Source organism: Salvelinus fontinalis, unplaced genomic scaffold, assembly GCF_029448725.1.
Source record: "Salvelinus fontinalis isolate EN_2023a unplaced genomic scaffold, ASM2944872v1 scaffold_0044, whole genome shotgun sequence".
In the NCBI taxonomy this organism is placed as follows: domain Eukaryota; kingdom Metazoa; phylum Chordata; class Actinopteri; order Salmoniformes; family Salmonidae; genus Salvelinus; species Salvelinus fontinalis.
Window position 1 is genome coordinate 38,996 of NW_026600253.1, and position 19,700 is coordinate 58,695.

Below are 19,700 nucleotides of genomic sequence, written 5' to 3' on the forward strand. Positions count from 1 at the left end.
TTACCTCATCAGACTATGGGAGGTGTGTTCAGTACTCTCTATATTACCTCATCAGACTATGGGAGGTGTGTTCAGTACTCTCTATATTACCTCATCAGACTATGGGAGGTGTGTTCAGTACTCTCTATATTACCTCATCAGGCTATGGGAGGTGTGTTCAGTGCTCTCTATATTACCTCATCAGACTATGGGAGGTGTGTTCAGTACTCTCTATATTACCTCATCAGTCTATGGGAGGTGTGTTCAGTACTCTCTATATTACCTCATCAGACTATGGGAGGTGTGTTCAGTACTCTCTATATTACCTCATCAGACTATGGGAGGTGTGTTCAGTACTCTCTATATTACCTCATCAGGCTATGGGAGGTGTGTTCAGTGCTCTCTATATTACCTCATCAGACTATGGGAGGTGTGTTCAGTACTCTCTATATTACCTCATCAGTCTATGGGAGGTGTGTTCAGTACTCTCTATATTACCTCATCAGACTATGGGAGATGTGTTCAGTACTCTCTATAGTACCTCATCAGACTATGAGAGGTGTGTTCAGTACTCTCTATATTACCTCATCAGACTATGGGAGGTGTGTGCAGGTTGGGACAGTTCTATTGTCCTCCATGTGTAATTCTAGAGCGATTCACAGAGAGTGAACTTGGCGGTGTGTGTAATCTCATTAAATACAGTACACAACATTAAGCCATGTTATTTAGCTGTTCCATCAGCCCAGTCAAGACAATATGCCACATAGTTCACAAGTTAAAACACAACAGACTGTTTCAGATCTGTTGGGGAATGCAGGGCGGCAATATGGAGGAGCAGCAACATGGAGGAACATCAATATGGTGGAACATCAACATGGAGGAACATCAACATGGAGGAACATCAACATGGAGGAACATCAATATGGAGGAGGAACATCAATATGGAGGAACATCAACATGGAGGAACATCAACATGGAGGAACATCAATATGGAGGAACATCAATATGGAGGAGCATCACTATGGAGGAGGAACATCAACATGGAGGAACATCAACATGGAGGAACATCAATATGGAGGAGGAACATCAATATGGACAAACATCAAAATGGAGGAACATCAATATGGAGGAACATCAACATGGAGGAACATCAATATGGAGGAGGAACATCAACATGGAGGAACATCAATATGGAGGAACATCAATATGGAGGAACATCAACATGGAGGAACATCAATATGGAGGAACATCAACATGGAGGAACATCAATATGGAGGAACATCAATATGGAGGAACATCAATATGGAGGAACATCAACATGGAGGAACATCAACATGGAGCAACATCAACATGGAGGAACATCAACATGGAGCAACATCAATATGGACATCAATATGGAGGAACATCAACATGGAGGAGCATCAATATGGAGCAACATCAATATGGACATCAATATGGAGGAACATCAACATGGAGGAACATCAATATGGAGCAACATCAATATGGACATCAATGTGGAGGAACATCAATATGGAGGAGCATCGATATGGAGGAGCATCAATATGGAGGAACATCAATATGGAGGAACATCAATATGGAGGAACATCAATATGGAGGAGCATCAATATGGAGGAACATCAATATGGAGGAGGAACATCAATATGGAGGAACATCAACATGGAGGAACATCAATATGGAGGAGCATCAATATGGAGGAACATCAACATGGAGGAACATCAACATGGAGGAACATCAACATGGAGGAACATCAACATGGAGGAGGAACAATATGGAGGAACATCAATATGGAGGAACATCAACATGGAGGAACATCAACATGGAGGAACATCAATATGGAGGAACATCAATATGGAGGAGCATCAATATGGAGGAACATCAATATGGAGGAGGAACATCAATATGGAGGAGCATCAATATGGAGGAACTCACATCCTGATCAGATTCACCTGTCTTTGTGATTGTCTCCACCCCCCTCCAGGTGTCTCACAGCTTCCCCTGACCCTGAGCCTGCCTGCCCTGACCCTGAGCCTGACCCTGACCCTGAGCCTGCCTGCCTGCCTGCCTGCCCTGACCCTGACCCTGCCTGCCCTGACCGTGAGTCTGAGCCTGCTTACCCTGACCCTGAGCCTGCCTGCCTGCCTGCCTGCCTGCCTGCCTGCCCTGACCCTGACCCTGACCCTGACCCTGACCCTGACCCTGACCCTGACCCTGCCTGCCCTGACCGTGAGTCTGAGCCTGCTTACCCTGACCCTGAGCCTGCCTGCCTGCCTGCCTGCCTGCCTGCCTGCCTGCCCTGACCCTGACCCTGACCCTGACCCTGACCCTGACCCTGACCCTGCCTGCCCTGACCGTGAGTCTGAGCCTGCTTACCCTGACCCTGAGCCTGCCTGCCCTGACCCTGAGCCTGCCTACCCTGACCCTGACCCTGACCCTGACCCTGACCCTGCCTGCCCTGACCGTGAGTCTGAGCCTGCTTACCCTGACCCTGACCCTGAGCCTGCCTGCCCTGACCCTGAGCCTGCCTACCCTGACCCTGACCCTGACCCTGAGCCTGACCCTGAGCCTGCCTGCCCTGACCCTGCCCTTGCCCTGACCCTGAGCCTTCCTGCCGTCCTGTAACAGCCATATGGTGAGTCTTATTGACAAGCTTCTCAAGAGACAGACACTCTACGGCCTGCAGACGTTGACAGGATGTTACCACACCAGTATAAACCTCTCTTCAACACAGAGAACTGAACCACTGACACTGTTTTACATTCTGCAGGAATCTGACCAGGATTCATAATGTCCTCATCTCATTCTGCAGGAATCTGACCAGGACTCAAAATGTCATCATCTCATTCTGTAGGAATCTGACCAGGATTCAAAATGTCCTCATCTCATTCTGCAGGAATCTGACCAGGACTCATAATGTCCTCATCTCATTCTGTAGGAATCTGACCAGGATTCATAATGTCCTCATCTCATTCTGTAGGAATCTGACCAGGATTCAAAATGTCCTCATCTCATTCTGTAGGAATCTGACCAGGATCTTCTATTAGATCATTTGACTTGGCCTCTGTCTTTTCTGGATATCTCCCATGTCTGAGCCAGATCAGAGGATCCCCCAGTCAGACCCAGAGGTAGTAAGTGTTGGGGTCTGAGCCAGATCAGAGGATCCCCCAGTCAGACCCAGATCAGAGGATCCCCCAGTCTGAGCCAGATCAGAGGATCCCCCAGTCAGACCCAGAGGTAGTAAGTGTTGGGGTCTCAGCCAGATCAGAGGATCCCCCAGTCAGAACCAGATCAGAGGATCCCCCAGTCTGAACCAGATCAGAGGATCCCCCAGTCTGACCCAGATCAGAGGATCCCCCAGTCTGAGCCAGATCAGAGGATCCCCCAGTCAGACCCAGAGGTAGTAAGTGTTGGGGTCTGAGCCAGATCAGAGGATTCCCCCAGTCAGACACAGAGGTAGTAAGTGTTGGGGTCTGAGCCAGATCAGAGGATCCCCCAGTCTGAACCAGATCAGAGGATCCCCCAGTCTGACCCAGATCAGAGGATCCCCCAGTCAGACCCAGATCAGAGGATCCCCCAGTCAGACCCAGAGGTAGTAAGTGTTGGGGTCTGAACCAGATCAGAGGATCCCCCAGTCTGACCCAGAGATAGTAAGTGTTGGGGTCTGAGCCAGATCAGAGGATCCTCAGTGTGTAAAGGACTAATTTACTCCAGGAAGGGGGTATCACAGTTCCCTAATCATCAAGGAACAACATTTGGCAGCATTCTACACAGTGAGCACTGATGAGACTAATTTACTAAATATACCCTCCAGTCACATAATTATATGTAATTTTACCGGCATAATTAACTAATTTAATTACTATTCTTCAAGAGCATCAATTATTGATATTACAGAGCTTTCTGGCTCCTCTCCTAGCCTCTCCTCTCCTAGCCTCTCCTAGCCTCTCCTCTCCTAGCCTCTTCTCTCCCGTCTCCCCTCCTCCCCTCTCCCCTCTGCTCCATCTCTCCTCTACTTCTCTCCTCCTCTCCTCTCCTCTCCCCTCTCCTCCTCTCCTCTCCTCTCCCCTCTCCTCCTCTCCTCTCCTCTCCCCTCTCCTCCTCCTCTCCTCTCCCCTCTGCTCCTCTCCTCTCCCCTCTGCTCCTCTCCTCTCCCCTCTGCTCCTCCTCTCTCCTCTCCTAGCCTCTCCTAGCCTCTCCTCTCCTCTCCTCTCCTCTCCTCTCCTAGGCTCCCCTCTTCTCTCCTCTCCTCTCCTCCCTTCACGTGGGCTGCATGCTAATGACAGACAACACATGGCAGAGCACTAACAGCCTTGGCCCGGTTCCTGGAGTCCCTGGGATGGATAGATGGCACTGCTGGCTCTGGACGGTGCCAACGGGGGCTGTGGGGATGTCTGCTACCGCCGCTTAACACCTGATCTGATTGATGACAGGCTCACGCCAGCCTGCGGAGGAATTTCAAAGGTGGACGTGTCTCATGTTCTTCTCAGACTCAGACAGCTGGACCTGGATCCTGGTCTATTCTCAGACTCAGACAGCTGGACCTGGATCCTGGTCTATTCTCAGACTCAGACAGCTGGACCTGGATCCTGGTCTATTCTCAGACTCAGACAGCTGGACCTGGATCCTGGTCTATTCTCAGACTCAGACAGCTGGACCTGGATCCCGGTCTATTCTCAGACTCAGACAGCTGGACCTGGATCCTGGTTTATTCTCAGACAGACAGCTGGACCTGGATCCTGGTCTATTCTCAGACTCAGACAGCTGGACCTGGATCCTGGTCTATTCTCAGACTCAGACAGCTGGACCTGGATCCTGGTCTATTCTCAGACTCAGACAGCTGGACCTGGATCCTGGTCTATTCTCAGACTCAGACAGCTGGACCTGGATCCTGGTCTATTCTCAGACTCAGACAGCTGGACCTGGATCCTGGTCTATTCTCAGACTCAGACAGCTGGACCTGGATCCTGGTCTATTTCAAAGACTCTGACACACAGTACTATATCAGCTTCACTGTTTTAAAACCCAGTGACACAAAACTGTCAATCAATATTTCAACCGAGGCAAAAAGCCTGTCAATCATCATTATTCAATCAGACAGAGAAGAACAGTTACACTTTACTTAACATTTACTTAACATTTACCCCCCTGTATATAGCCTCCACATTGACTCTGTACCGTAATACCCTATATATAGCCTCCACATTGACTCTGTACCGTAATACCCTGTATATAGCCTCCACATTGACTCTGTACCGTAATACCCTATATATAGCCTCCACATTGACTCTGTACCGTAATACCCTGTATATAGCCTCCACATTGACTCTGTACCGTAATACCCTGTATATAGCCTCCACATTGACTCTGTACCGTAATACCCTGTATATAGTCTCCACATTGACTCTGTACCGTAATACCCTGTATATAGCCTCCACATTGACTCTGTACCGTAATACCCTGTATATAGCCTCCACATTGACTCTGTACCATAATACCCTGTATATAGCCTCCACATTGACTCTGTACTGGTACCCCCTGTATATAGCCTCTACATTGACTCAGTACCGGTACCCCCTGTATATAGCCTCCACATTGACTCTGTACCGGTACCCCCTGTATATAGCCTCCACATTGACTCTGTACCGGTACCCCCTGTATATAGTCTCCACATTGACTCTGTACTGTAACACCCTGTATATAGCCTCCACATTGACTCTGTACTGGTACCCCCTGTATATAGCCTCCACATTGACTCTGTACTGGTACCCCCTGTATATAGCCTCCACATTGACTCTGTACCGGTACCCCCTGTATATAGTCTCCACATTGACTCTGTACCATAATACCCTGTATATAGCCTCCACATTGACTCTGTACCGGTACCCCCTGTACATAGCCTCCACATTGACTCTGTACCGGTACCCCCTGTATATAGCCTCCACATTGACTCTGTACCGGTACCCCCTGTATATAGCCTCCACATTGACTCTGTACCGGTACCCCCTGTATATAGCCTCCACATTGACTCTGTACCGTAATACCCTGTATATAGCCTCCACATTGACTCTGTACCGTAATACCCTGTATATAGCCTCCACATTGACTCTGTACCGGTACCCCCTGTATATAGCCTCCACATTGACTCTGTACCGGTACCCCCTGTATATAGCCTCCACATTGACTCTGTACCAGTACCCCCTGTATATAGCCTCCACATTGACTCTGTACCGGTACCCCTTGTATATAGCCTCCACATTGACTCTGTACCAGTACCCCAGGTATATAGCCTCCACATTGACTCTGTACCAGTACCCTCCTGTATATAGTCTCCACATTGACTCTGTACCGGTACCCCCTGTATATAGCCTCCACATTGACTCTGTACCGGTACCCCCTGTATATAGTCTCCACATTGACTCTGTACCAGTACCCCCTGTATATAGCCTCCACATTGACTCTGTACCAGTACCCCCTGTATATAGCCTCCACATTGACTCTGTACCGTAATACCCTCCTGACCAGGAGGGGCGCCAACAGCTGGACCAGGAGAGGCGCCACCAGCTGGACCAGGAGGGGCGCCACCAGCTGGACCAGGAGGGACGCCACCAGCTGGACCAGGAGGGGCGCCACCAGCTGGACCAGGAGGGGCGCCACCAGCTGGACCAAGAGGGGCGCCATCAGCTGGACCAGGAGGGACGCCACCAGCTGGACCAAGAGGGGCGCCACCAGCTGGACCAGGAGGGGCGCCACCAGCTGGACCAGGAGGGACGCCACCAGCTGGACCAGGAGGGACGCCACCAGCTGGACCAGGAGGGACGCCACCAGCTGGACCAGGAGGGGCGCCACCAGCTGGACCAGGAGGGGCGCCACCAGCTGGACCAGGAGGGGCAGGATCATGGAGCAGAGCCGCTATCCCCAAGTTAGAAGATGATATTTTGATATTGAACAGTTTATGACTAGTTTCCAGAGTCCCATTCCAACCTCAACTACGCCCTGCAAATGAGAGAGAAAATGTCGAGAAAGACAGCCATGAAACATGGAGAAAGCCCAACAAAGACAAAAATGTTGGTTTGACAAGAAAGCTCTTGTTGCTCTTACCTACCTCAGAAGCAAGCTGTTAGTCCAATGGCAGGGGCCTTTTAACTTCTCTGCGCTACGGATCCCTTTTACGGGATCATTTTCCTAAACAACCGCTTAATTGCAGGGCGCAAAATATTATAAAAAATATTTATAATCATGCAATCACAAGTGAAATATACCAAAACACAGCTTAGCTTGTTGTTAATCCACCTACCGTGTCAGATTTTGAAAATATGCTTTACAGCGAAAGAAATCCAAGCTTTTGTGACTGTATCAATCAATGCTAGAACAGCTAGCCCCAAATTAGCATGGTCACGAAAGTCAGAAAAGCAATAAAAAGAATCGCTTACCTTTGTTAATCTTCGGATGTTTGCACTCACGAGACTCCCAGTTACACAATAAATGTTATTTTTGTTCGATAAATATTACTTTTATAACAAAAAAACGCCATTTGGGTTGCGCGTTATGTTCAGAAAACTACAGCCTCGTTCCGGTCCTGAAAGGCAGAAAATTCCCAAACGTATCAGATTCAAAAAATATTACTAAAAATATTTATAATCATGCAATCACAAGTGAAATATACCAAAACACAGCTTAGTTTAGCTTGTTGTTAATCCACCTATCGTGTCAGATTTTGAAAATATGCTTTACAGCGAAAAGAAATCCAAGCTTTTGTGAGTCTATCAATCAATGCTACAACAGTTAATCTTATATTAACTTTGGTTAGCTTGGTCACGAAAGTCAGAAAAGCAATACAATTAATCGCTTACCTTTGATAATCTTCGGATGTTTGCACTCACGAGACTCCCAGTTACACAACAAATTTTATTTTTGTTCGATAAATATTACTACAGAAAACTACAGCCTCGTTCCGTTCAACGAAAATTCCAAAAAGTATCCGTAATGGTCGTAGAAACATGTCAAATGTTTTTTATAATCAATCCTCAGGTTGTTTTTAACAAACATAATCGATAATATTTCAACCGGACCGTAACCTATTCAATAAGAGAGAAAAAGAAAATGGAGAGCTCCCCTCTCGCACGCAGGAATTAATCAGAGGACACCTGACTAGTTTTGAAAAATCTTGCTCATTTTTCAAAATAAAAGCCTTAAACTATGTCTAAAGCCTGGTCACAGCCTGAGGAAGCCATTGGAAAAGTAATCTGGTTGATACCCCTTTAAATGGAGGATAGATGGGCCAGGAAACACAGATAAAAAATTAAAAAAATCACTTCCGGGTTAAATTTTCTCAGGTTTTCGCCTGCAGAATCAGTTTTGTTATACTCACAGACAATATTTTGACAGTTTTGGAAACGTTGGAGAGTTTTCTATCCTAATCTGTAAATTATATGCATATTCTACGATCTGGACCTGAGAAATAGTCCGTTTACCTTGAGAACGTTATTTAAAAATAAAAAAAATCTGGCCCCTAGCGTCAAGAGGTTAAAGTCATTGGAAAAATGGGTCCTGCCACCTATGAAATTGAAATGCCAGAGCACAGAAAGACAAAACAGATCTTCCATGTCAATCTACTGAAAGAATGGAGATGTCCCTGTCAGTCATGTTTATCAGAGCAGTGAAGGGAGATGTTCCTGTCAGTCAGGAACTGTTTATCAGAGCAATGAAGGGAGATGTTCCTGTCAGTCAGGAACTGTTTATCAGAGCAATGAAGGGAGATGTTCCTGTCAGTCAGGAACTGTTTATCAGAGCAGTGAAGGGAGATGTTCCTGTCAGTCAGGAACTGTTTATCAGAGCAGTGAAGGGAGATGTTCCTGTCAGTCAGGAACTGTTTATCAGAGCAATGAAGGGAGATGTTCCTGTCAGTCAGGAACTGTTTATCAGAGCAGTGAAGGGAGATGTTCCTGTCAGTCAGGAACTGTTTATCAGAGCAGTGAAGGGAGATGTTCCTGTCAGTCAGGAACTGTTTATCAGAGCAATGAAGGGAGATGTTCCTGTCAGTCAGGAACTGTTTATCAGAGCAGTGAAGGGAGATGTTCCTGTCAGTCAGGAACTGTTTATCAGAGCAGTGAAGGGAGATGTTCCTGTCAGTCAGGAACTGTTTATCAGAGCAGTGAAGGGAGATGTTCCTGTCAGTCAGGAACTGTTTATCAGAGCAGTGAAGGGAGATGTTCCTGTCAGTCAGGAACTGTTTATCAGAGCAGTGAAGGGAGACAAAGACCAAACTGAACAGTTCTTTCCTTCAAAATCAAAACGGTTGTAGATCTGGACTTATCTAATTTATCTCCACAGCAGCAGAAGGACTTGGAGGCAATCTTTTCTCCTGACCTTTTTTTCAGACCGCACTGGTGGAACACAAGATCCCACTCAAAGACCCCACTCCAGTTTGCTAGAGAATGTACAGAGTTCTGGAGCGGCTGCTCCCGGTACTCAAGGAAGAGCTGAGGGTGATGAAGTTTCTAGGGGTCATTGAAGGGTCAAACAGTGACTGGAGTAGCTCTGTAGTTCTTGTCCCCAAGAAAGATGACACAATCAGAATCACAATCAGTCCAGTCTAATTTTGATGCCTATCTACCCCTCGTCGAACTCCTTGGTACTCAGTACATCAGTACCCAAAACCTACGTCAGGGATACTGGCAAGTGCGCTGAGCCCCGGAAGCAAAACCGCTAACTGTCTTCAGAACACCCCAGGGGCCGATCCATCCACGGCCATTTGGCCTTCAGGGGGCATCAGCAACCTTCCAAAGGTCCATGGACAAAGTACTTGAAGACTCAGAGTCCTTTGCAGCTAAATATCTAGATGATATATTTGTGTACAGCCAGAACCTGGGAAAATAACCTACAGCACCTGGGAGAGGTCTTGCAGCACCTCCACAAAGCAGGTTGGACTGTCCTTAGAAATGTAGCCTGGCTAAGAAAGAAGTCAGATACCTACTAGGCCCTGGAGTGATCCGGCCTCAGAAAGACGAGCAGTGCAGGACTTCCCTCGAACACTGCACCAGGTCACAAGTTACAAGTCCTTCAATGGACTCGTGGGCTGGTACAGAAGATTTATCCCCAACTAGCCACAAACACATCCTTACTCAATGGTGGTGCTACTGGCTCCACAAACAGTCTCTAGGGTTCCTGTTGGTCATAGAGCACAGCCCTCACAACTAACAGGCTCTAAGGTTCATGGTACCCCATTTAATACCCCATCCATCAGTCAACATGTCACTAAAGTTTCTCCTCTCCATCTCCAAGACAGCCACGGAGCCGGCCAGTCTCCCCAGTCTCCCAGGTCCTCAGAGACACAGGCAGGGAGCTGGCTGGTTTCCCCAGTCTCGTGGGTCCTCAGAGATGCAGGCAGGGAGCCGGCCAGTCTCCCCAGTCTCCCAGGTCCTCAGAGACGCAGGCAGGGAGCCGGCCAGTCTCCCCAGTCTCGTGGGTCCTCAGAGACGCAGGCAGGGAGCCGGCCAGTCTCCTCAGTCTCCCAGGTCCTCAGATGGCCCTATACGGGAAGGCAGCGAAGGGAGGTGGTGGTGAGGCAATGGGAGGAGGTGAGGCGATGGGAGGTGGTGAGGGGAGGGGAGGCAGTGTAGGGAGGTGATGGGGAGGGTGTGGGAGATGGTGAGGGGAGGGGAAGCAGTGTAGGGAGGTGATGGGGAGGGTGTGGGAGATGGTGAGGGGAGGGTGTGGGAGATGGTGAGGGGAGGGTGTGGGAGATGGTGAGGGGAGGGTGTGGGAGATGGTGAGGGGAGGGGGTGGGGTGAGGTGAGGTGGGAAGGAGATGGAGGCGAGGGGCTACGGTGTTGACAGACCATCTGTAACTGTGTCACGTTGGATAACACTGTGGGTGGAGAACACAAAGGAGGAGAGGAGAGGAGAGGAGAGGAGAGGAGAGGAGAGGAGAGGAGAGGAGAGGAAAGGAGAGGAGAGGAGAGGAGAGGAGGAAAGGAGGAAAGGAGAGGGGGAGGAGAGGAGAGGAGGATGAGAGGAGGAAAGGGAGAGGAGAGGAGAGGAGAGGAGAGGAGAGGAGGAGGAGAGGAGGAAAGGGGGAGGAGAGGAGGAAAGGGAGAGGAGAGGAGAGGAGAGGAGAGGAGAGGAGAGGAGAGGAGAGGAGAGGAGAGGAGAGGAGAGGAGAGGAGGAGAAATGAGAGGAGGAAAGGAGAGGGGGAAGTCAAACCCTCTCCTCCAGGAAAGCCTCTCTTAGTCAGGTCCTTATCCTGGAATAAAGACTTAAACCCTCAGCCTCTCCTACTCCCTCCCTCTCTCTCTTTCTCCTTATCTCTGTTTCTCTCTCTCTCCCACTCTACAGGGCTGCTAGCTGTCTGCTGGGGGACACTAGAGGTACCAGATGTAGGACTCTGTGGCCCCGTGGGATCCTGCTCAGCTGATCTACGCCATGTGAAGAGGAGCACAAAGACCTCTGGGGCTAAGCTACGCTACGATGCTATGAGACCTTTACTCTGAGGAATACTGAGGCTACGATGCTACAATGCTATAAGACCTTTACTCTGAGGAACACTGATGCTACGATGCTACGAGACCTTTACTCTGAGGAACATTGAGGCTACGATGCTACGATGCTACGCTACCTTTACTCTGAGGAACATTGAGGCTACGATGCTACGATGCTACGCTACCTTTACTCTGAGGAACATTGAGGATACGATGCTACGCTACCTTTACTCTGAGGAACACTGATGCTACGATGCTACGATGCTACGAGACCTTTACTCTGAGGAACATTGAGGCTACGATGCTACGATGCTACGCTACCTTTACTCTGAGGAACATTGAGGCTACGATGCTACGAGACCTTTACTCTGAGGAACACTGAGGATACGATGCTACGATGCTACGCCACCTTTACTCTGAGGAACACTGATGCTACGATGCTACGATGCTACGCTACCTTTACTCTGAGGAACACTGAGGATACGATGCTACGATGCTACGAGACCTTTACTCTGAGGAACACTGAGGATACGATGCTACGATGCTACGAGACCTTTACTCTGAGGAACACTGAGGATACGATGCTACGATGCTACGCTACCTTTACTCTGAGGAACACTGAGGATACGATGCTACGATGCTATGAGACCTTTACTCTGAGGAACACTGAGGATACGATGCTACGATGCTACGCTACCTTTACTCTGAGGAACACTGAGGATACGATGCTACGATGCTATGAGACCTTTACTCTGAGGAACACTGAGGATACGATGCTACGATGCTACGCTACCTTTACTCTGAGGAACACTGAGGATACGATGCTACGATGCTACGCTACCTTTACTCTGAGGAACACTGAGGATACGATGCTACGATGCTATGCTACCTTTACTCTGAGGAACACTGAGGCTACGATGCTACGCTACCTTTACTCTGAGGAACACTGAGGCTACGATGCTACGAGACCTTTACTCCGAGGAATACTGAGGCTACGATGCTACGCTACCTTTACTCTGAGGAACACTGAGGCTACGATGCTACGATGCTACGATGCTACGAGACCTTTACTCTGAGGATCACTGATGCTACGATGCTACGATGCTACGCTACCTTTACTCTGAGGAACACTGGGGCATCAAGATGTATCATCAGGATGTATCCTGGTGGGAAGATCCTACCTGTCTGATGTCATCACCGTGTTCTGTGTTGCCTGGCGATAATGGAAAAAACACAATACATAATGTTTTAGTTTTTTTCAGCCATTCTCTCTCTCTCTGTTCTTCCCTATCAATCCAAGGACCACTCAACAAAACAGTGTGTTGTTCAGTGGTCCAGGAAGCTGAAATAGAAAGTGAATTTCACAAAGATTATGATAGGCTGGGCAGTGAAAATGAGGCGAGTTGTGAGATGTGATATTTGCACCCTGACTTCATCCTACCGCCATCTCCACACCCACAGAGCCCGCGAATGACGCCCTTCATCCTACCCTTCATCCTTCGCCCTTCATCCTACCTCCATCTCCACACCCACAGAGCCTGCGAATAACGCCCTTCATCCTTCATCCTTCATCCTTCGCCCTTCATCCTACCTCCATCTCCACACCCACACAGCCCGTGATTAACGCCCTTCATTCTACCCTTCATCCTTCGCCCTTCATCCTTCGCACTTCATCCATCTCCACACCCACACAGCCCGTGAATAACGCCCTTCATCCTACCCTTCATCCTTCATCCTTCGCCCTTCATCCTTCATCCTTCATCCTTCACCCTTCATCCTACCTCCATCTCCACACCCACACAGCCCGCGAATAATGCCCTTCATCCTACCCTTCATCCTTCATCCTTCGCCCTTCATCCTACCTCCATCTCCACACCCACACAGCCCGCGAATAACGCCCTTCATCCTACCCTTCATCCTTCATCCTTCGCCCTTCATCCTACCTCCATCTCCACACCCACACAGCCCGTGAATAACGCCCTTCATCCTACCCTTCATCCTTCATCCTACCCTTCATCCTACCTCCATCTCCACACCCACACAGCCCGTGAATAACGCCCTTCATCCTACCCTTCATCCTTCATCCTTCGCCCTCCATCTCCACACCCACACAGCCCGCGAATAACGCCCTTCATCCTACCCTTCATCCTTCATCCTACCCTTCATCCTACCTCCATCTCCACACCCACACAGCCCGTGAATAACGCCCTTCATCCTACCCTTCATCCTTCATCCTTCATCCTTCGCCCTTCAGGCGTGTAAAAACATCCAGACCATTTAACCCAGAGTATAACCTCCCGGACTTTGGCATCGTGACTAGTGTGTTATTCGACTACAGATATACTCTGACTGTGGAGCAAGAGCAACACTGTAGCGACATTAATATTGCACAATATTACCCTCCTCTCCTGGGTCCTCTCTTGGTAACTACCAGTGAATAATGCATGATAGAGGCACTGGAAGACACTGGTATACTGTATAATGGGTTACTGTGGTTTGGTGCATAATAGGAGCTGTTTGCATGGAACATACACGGGGGGGGGGGGGGGGGGGGCTGTAGTTATGACTACAATATGACACGTGCCTTATGCCTTTTGATACACGTTGAATTATTGAATCTCTTTCCTCTCTGACACCAACACACACGAGGAGCTGGCGGGATCTTAACAATAGAACATGGTGAGATCTTGTATCTTAACAATAGAACATGGTGAGATCTTGTATCTTAACAATAGAACATGGTGAGATCTTAACAATAGAACATGGTGAGATCTTAACAATAGAACATGGTGAGATCTTGTATATTAACAATAGAACATGGTGAGATCTTAACAATAGAACATGGTGAGATCTTGTATCTTAACAATAGAACATGGTGAGATCTTGTATCTTAACAATACAACATGGTGAGATCGTGTATCTTAACAATAGAACATGGTGAGATCTTGTATCTTAACAATAGAACATGGTGAGATCTTGTATCTTAACAATAGAACATGGTGAGATCTTGTATCTTAACAATAGAACATGGTGAGATCTTGTATCTTAACAATAGAACATGGTGAGATTTTAACAATAGAACATGGTGAGATCTTGTATCTTAACAGTAGAACATGGTGAGATCTTGTATCTTAACAATAGAACATGGTGAGATTTTAACAATAGAACATGGTGAGATCTTGTATCTTAACAATAGAACATGGTGAGATCTTGTATATTAACAATAGAACATGGTGAGATCTTAACAATAGAACATGGTGAGATCTTGTATCTTAACAATAGAACATGGTGAGATCTTGTATCTTAACAATAGAACATGGTGAGATCGTGTATCTTAACAATAGAACATGGTGAGATCTTGTATCTTAACAATAGAACATGATGAGATCTTGTATATTAACAATAGAACATGGTGAGATCTTGTATCTTAACAATAGAACATGGTGAGATCTTGTATCTTAACAATAGAACATGGTGAGATCTTAACAATAGAACATGGTGAGATCTTGTATCTTAACAATAGAACATGGTGAGATCTTGTATCTTAACAATAGAACATGGTGAGATCTTGTATCTTAACAATAGAACATGGTGAGATCGTGTATCTTAACAATAGAACATGGTGAGATCTTGTATCTTAACAATAGAACATGATGAGATCTTGTATATTAACAATAGAACATGGTGAGATCTTGTATCTTAACAATAGAACATGGTGAGATCTTGTATCTTAACAATAGAACATGGTGAGATCTTAACAATAGAACATGGTGAGATCTTGTATCTTAACAATAGAACATGGTGAGATCTTGTATCTTAACAATAGAACATGGTGAGATCTTGTATCTTAACAATAGAACATGGTGAGATCTTGTATCTTAACAATAGAACATGGTGAGATCTTGTATATTAACAATAGAACATGGTGAGATCTTAACAATAGAACACGGTGAGATCTTGTATATTAACAATAGAACGTGGTGAGATCTTGTATCTTAACAATAGAACATGGTGAGATCTTAACAATAGAACATGGTGAGATCTTGTATCTTAACAATAGAACATGGTGAGATCTTGTATCTTAACAATAGAACATGGTGAGATCTTAACAATAGAACATGTGAGATCTTGTATCTTAACAATAGAACATGGTGAGATCTTGTATCTTAACAATAGAACATGGTGAGATCTTAACAATAGAACATGGTGAGATCTTAACAATAGAACATGGTGAGATCTTAACAATAGAACATGGTGAGATCTTGTATCTTAACAATAGAACATGGCGGGATCTTAACAATAGAACATGGTGAGATCTTAACAATAGAACATGGTGAGATCTTAACAATAGAACATGGTGAGATCTTGTATCTTAACAATAGAACATGGCGGGATCTTAACAATAGAACATGGTGAGATCTTGTATCTTAACAATAGAACATGGTGAGATCTTGTATCTTAACAATAGAACATGGTAAGATCTTGTATCTTAACAATAGAACATGGTGAGATCTTGTATCTTAACAATAGAACATGGTGAGATCTTGTATCTTAACAATAGAACATGGTGAGATCTTGTATCTTAACAATAGAACATGGTGAGATCTTGTATCTTAACAATAGAACATGGTGAGATCTTGTATCTTAACAATAGAACATGGTGAGATCTTAACAATAGAACACGGTGAGATCTTAACAATAGAACATGGTGAGATCTTAACAATAGAACATGGTGAGATCTTGTATCTTAACAATAGAACATGGTGAGATCTTGTATCTTAACAATAGAACATGGTGAGATCTTGTATCTTAACAATAGAACATGGTGAGATCTTAACAATAGAACATGGTGAGATCTTAACAATAGAACATGGTGAGATCTTGTATATTAACAATAGAACATGGTGAGATCTTGTATCTTAACAATAGAACATGGTGAGATCTTGTATCTTAACAATAGAACATGGTGAGATCTTGTATATTAACAATAGAACATGGTGAGATCTTAACAATAGAACATGGTGAGATCTTAACAATAGAACATGGTGAGATCTTGTATCTTAACAATAGAACATGGTGAGATCTTGTATATTAACAATAGAACATGGTGAGATCTTAACAATAGAACATGGTGAGATCTTGTATCTTAACAATAGAACATGGTGAGATCTTGTATCTTAACAATAGAACATGGTGAGATCTTAACAATAGAACATGGTGAGATCTTAACAATAGAACATGGTGAGATCTTTTATCTTAACAATAGAACACGGTGAGATTGTGTATCTTAACAGTAGAACACGGTGAGATCTTAACAATAGAACATGGTGAGATCTTAACAATAGAACATGGTGAGATCTTGTATCTTAACAATAGAACATGGTGAGATCTTGTATCTTAACAATAGAACACGGTGAGATCTTGTATATTAACAATAGAACATGGTGAGATCTTAACAATAGAACATGGTGAGATCTTGTATCTTAACAATAGAACATGGTGAGATCTTGTATCTTAACAATAGAACATGGTGAGATCTTGTATCTTAACAATAGAACATGGTGAGATCTTGTATCTTAACAATAGAACATGGTGAGATCTTGTATCTTAACAATAGAACATGGTGAGATCTTGTATCTTAACAATAGAACATGGTGAGATCTTAACAATAGAACATGGTGAGATCTTAACAATAGAACATGGTGAGATCTTGTATATTAACAATAGAACATGGTGAGATCTTGTATCTTAACAATAGAACATGGTGAGATCTTGTATCTTAACAATAGAACATGGTGAGATCTTGTATATTAACAATAGAACATGGTGAGATCTTAACAATAGAACATGGTGAGATCTTGTATCTTAACAATAGAACATGGTGAGATCTTGTATCTTAACAATAGAACATGGTGAGATCTTGTATCTTAACAATAGAACATGGTGAGATCTTGTATCTTAACAATAGAACATGGTGAGATCTTAACAATAGAACATGGTGAGATCTTGTATCTTAACAATAGAACATGGTGAGATCTTGTATATTAACAATAGAACATGGTGAGATCTTAACAATAGAACATGGTGAGATCTTGTATCTTAACAATAGAACATGGTGAGATCTTAACAATAGAACACGGTGAGATCTTGTATCTTAACAATAGAACATGGTGAGATCTTAACAATAGAACATGGTGAGATCTTAACAATAGAACATGGTGAGATCTTTTATCTTAACAATAGAACACGGTGAGATTGTGTATCTTAACAATAGAACACGGTGAGATCTTAACAATAGAACATGGTGAGATCTTAACAATAGAACATGGTGAGATCTTGTATCTTAACAATAGAACATGGTGAGATCTTGTATCTTAACAATAGAACATGGTGAGATCTTGTATCTTAACAATAGAACATGGTGAGATCTTGTATCTTAACAATAGAACACGGTGAGATCTTAACAATAGAACATGGTGAGATCTTAACAATAGAACATGGTGAGATCTTAACAATAGAACATGGTGAGATCTTGTATATTAACAATAGAACATGGTGAGATCTTAACAATAGAACATGGTGAGATCTTGTGTCTTAACAATAGAACATGGTGAGATCTTGTATCTTAACAATAGAACACGATGAGATCTTGGATCTTAACAATAGAACACGGTGAGATCTTAACAATAGAACATGGTGAGATCTTAACAATAGAACATGGTGAGATCTTAACAATAGAACATGGTGAGATCTTGGATCTTAACAATAGAACATGGTGAGATCTTACCAATAGAACATGGTGAGATCTTACCAATAGAACACGATGAGATCTTGTATCTTAACAATAGAACATGATGCTGAAATGAAAACTTAATCAAAAACACTCCCAAATAAGGAACTTTTCAGTTTAAAACAAAACAAACATGAGAGAATGTTCTCTGGTGTGTATTTATTGTGAATTATTTTTACTTTCTCAAGATTCATCTGGTGCTGAAGAAAAACAATCTAAACAATTACTTGAATTTTACAATTTTTAGTTTTATAATTATATGTCCAAAGTAAAAGAGAATTCTATAATAAAATTATCTTCTGAGCCTTTCCAAATAATATTACAGATACCCAATTTCCTTCCGTACGATTTCTGAACCATGAAATTAGAAACGTAAAAAGACTTCCTCGTTGAATAAACGTTTCCAGGGAGCAAAATAATAACAGTTGAAATATAAATAAATTAGATATGGTTCTATAATTATAATATTTTCAGTCCTCTAATGTATTTTTCTAACTTTAAAGACCATGATGTTATTTATAGAACTCCATTTGCCTTTATTTATTTATTATGATACAGCGTCCCCACCCTCTAAAATCCCCACATTTCTTCACAGACTGTCCTCTTTCAGAAGTATCAGAGAGTTCAATACGTTGTGTGTGTGTGTGTGTGTGTGTGTGTGTGTGTGTGTGTGTGTGTGTGTGTGTGTGTGTGTGTGTGTGTGTGTGTGTGTGTGTGTGTGTGTAAGCGTGCGTGCGTGCGTGTGCGCGTGCGTGTGCGTGCGTGCCTGCGTGCGTGCGTATCAGTATGACTACCCCCCTAGGACTCACATCAGCCCTAACTAACCCCTGCAGAGACAGATCAGTATGACTACCCCCCTAGGACTCACATCAGCCCTAACTAACCCCTGCAGAGACAGATCAGTATGACTACCCCCCTAGGACTCACATCAGCCCTAACTAACCCCTGCAGAGACAGATCAGTATGACTACCCCCCTAGGACTCACATCAGCCCTAACTAACCCCTGCAGAGACAGATCAGTATGACTACCCCCCTAGGACTCACATCATCCCTAACTAACCCCTGCAGAGACAGATCAGTATGACTACCCCCCTAGGACTCACATCAGCCCTAACTAACCCCTGCAGAGACAGATCAGTATGACTACCCCCTTAGGACTCACATCAGCCCTAACTAACCCCTGCAGAGACAGATCAGTATGACTACCCCCCTAGGACTCACATCAGCTCTATCTAACCCCTGCAGAGACAGATCAGTATGACTACCCCCCTAGGACTCACATCAGCCCTAACTAACCCCTGCAGAGACAGATCAGTATGACTACCCCCTAGGACTCACATCAGCCCTAACTAACCCCTGCAGAGACAGATCAGTATGACTACCCCCCTAGGACCCACATCAGCCCTAACTAACCCCTGCAGAGACAGATCAGTA